Raw genomic sequence first — 2688 nt, 5'->3', positions numbered from 1 at the left:
GCAAAGTGGAGAAGGGGAAATAATTAAAAGACGAGGGTAAATCCTCCTTTTTCCAAATGGTTTGCCGTCTTTTTTGTCCGTACACCTCATTCTCTCTTGCCCAAAGGCATTTTCGTGACGCGTGACATGTTAGTAATTGAGATTCAAATTTCTTGAACTACCGCTGAACTATCCGATTGCCTTTAAGAAACAACGCTTTCTTCACGTCTACAGTCAGGCTACTTCGAGATAGAGAGCTGTACGTAAATTACACATACACCATTCACCATTCTTAGCCAGAGAGCCATGCCTATCCTCGTTGAGAAAAACTGGCAAACAGTAAGACCGTCTATCAGAGAAAGAAACAAGTTTACGTTCAACAGCGAACTCTTCAGCGATGTGAAGTTTGTTGCTCGAGGGGCCAATAGCGGAAATGAAAGTAAACAAGTGATTCCTGCTCACAAGTTTGTGCTGTCGATCAGCAGTCCTGTATTTGAAGCCATGTTTTATGGTGGGCTGGCAGAGACTACAGACTCTATTGAACTGCCTGACTGTGAATACGAGAGTTTGTTGGAGTTGTTTCGTTACATGTACAGCGATGAAGTGAACTTGAGCGGAAGTAATTTGATGGGAGTGCTGTATTTGGCGAAGAAATACATGGTGCCTTCACTGGCTGAAAAATGTGCGGAATATCTGCAGGATAACTTAGATCCATTGAATGTTTTCGACATCTTACCACAAGCACAGAAATATGAAGAAGAAAAACTGGTGGATCAATGCTGGAAAGTAATCGATGAACAGACAGAAGAGGCTCTGAAATCAGATGGATTTGCGACAATTGAGAGGTCCTTACTTGAAACGGTAGTCGTGCGCGACACTTTGAATATTCAAGAAATAGAGTTGTTCAAAGCGGTGAATTTGTGGGCGACAAAGAGATGCGAAGAACAAGGCTTATCGACAGATGGAGGTGTAAAAAGAAGAGTTCTCGGAGAACCGATTGTGAGAGGAATACGTTTTCCAGTGATGACCCAATATGAATTTGCTGCTGTTGTTCTTGACTGCAAGATACTGACACAGGACGAGACTTCTAGCGTAGTTAAATATTGGCATTCAGTTCCAGACACCCAAGTAGTATTTCCAGAGGCTGAACGAACTGGTTTGGAATCGTTCCAGCGTTGTTGCAGATTTGGTTCCGTTGTTCACACTGGCTCAGGTTATGCTTATTCAGCTCTTAAAACAGACTCTCTTTATTTTCAGGTCGACAAAGACATCTCCTTACTTGGAGTAACACTCTGCGGAAGCAGAAATTGTGAATATTCTGTTGCTCTACATTTAGAACGTGGGGATAGAATGGGCGTAAAACATGTCTGTACCACAAGAGGAAATTTTTTTTCAAAGTGTATAAAATCAGTTCCAGTTTCTTACTACGGTTTCGATGTTTTCTTCGACAGTCTGGTTGTCATAAAGAAAGGTGTCAGATACCATGTGGCCGCTTCCATTTCTGGCTCTGCCAACTCTTGTTTTGGTCAAAATGGTCAACATTCTGTTGTTTGTTCAGGGGTTAAATTTGATTTTGAAAACAGTGGTTTCAGTAGTAATGGAACGAAAGTTGAACGAGGACAATTTCCAGGGTTTCTTTTTATTGTAAAATAAATGGTTAATTAAATAATTGAACGATTACAGCTCCGACTGCTAGATAGTCAGGTAGAAACGGCACTCAGTTTTAAAAAGCATCACCCATGTTCAGTAAATTTGTTTATTCAGAGGCTTTCAATTCAACTTAAATTTGAAGCAGCTAGGAAAGTATAATGGACTTAAATTTGAACAGATCTATCTATATATTTTAAACATTTCGATATCGTGATGCAAAGTCTTTGTTGATACAAGGGAGGACGTTTAAACCAGTGCTTATTTTTCTAAGGATTCTTAATAATGTAGAATTGACTGTTTCTTCGTTAATTTTGCAATTGCGTGTAATTAATTTTAATTTAGTAGTTGCAACTAAAATATTCCACAATATTATTATATATAAGTGAATTATATCGACCTTTGATTCCTGAATGCCATGCAATTCAGTACTTAAGTAATGGCTTGTATACTTGCTTTTGACATATAATTGCTTCATTTTTGCCTGTTTTACTGAACACATTTTTGATCATTTTATTGAATATTTTCCCTGTCGAATAAAGTGCAGCAAACACTGAAACTGGCTGCAGGTCACTTTGATCACATATATAAGACGTGATTCCGGTCCTGTTTTTAATTTGCCAAACAGACCGACTTTATTTGCAAATGAGAGGTTGTCTAATATTAACAAACGGATACGTTGCGAGAAAACCTGAGTCACAATCCTCGTGGCTTAACCGAGCGTAAAGATTGAAAACTGCAGTAGACAAAGGGACCAACTTAACCACATTTGTGATAAAATATTTTTACGTCATATCAGAGCGAGGATATAACCATCGTAGAAACTTTTTTTCGGTTCGTATACTGTACGATTCGAATGTTGAGTCAGAACGATCCGCAAATGGATCAAAAACGGACTTTGCACGTTGTACAAACTCTATATACAGATCATTCATCAGGGTCCTAAACCGGGGTGTAGGAAGAGTCCCTGAAGCCCTGGTGCCTGGACGTTTTGCCTATGGAGCCCGGAGCCCCATCATTTCAGGGCCTGGAGATCTGATCTTTTTTATGTACGGTGTCCGG

The 2688-nt window shown here is 39.5% G+C and overlaps 1 pseudogene; it reads left to right on the top strand.

Annotated features, from left to right (window-relative positions):
* The first annotated feature begins 203 nt into the window (after positions 1-203).
* LOC149113848 (BTB/POZ domain-containing protein 6 pseudogene) lies at positions 204-2185 on the top strand (annotated as a pseudogene).
* Positions 2186-2688: the final 503 nt, after the last annotated feature.

This window comes from Orbicella faveolata, unplaced genomic scaffold (assembly GCF_042242905.1).
Source record: "Orbicella faveolata isolate gen_17 unplaced genomic scaffold, um_ofav_v1 contig_14, whole genome shotgun sequence".
NCBI classification, from domain to species: Eukaryota; Metazoa; Cnidaria; class Anthozoa; order Scleractinia; family Merulinidae; genus Orbicella; species Orbicella faveolata.
This window is presented reverse-complemented; position numbering and strand designations above follow the sequence as displayed.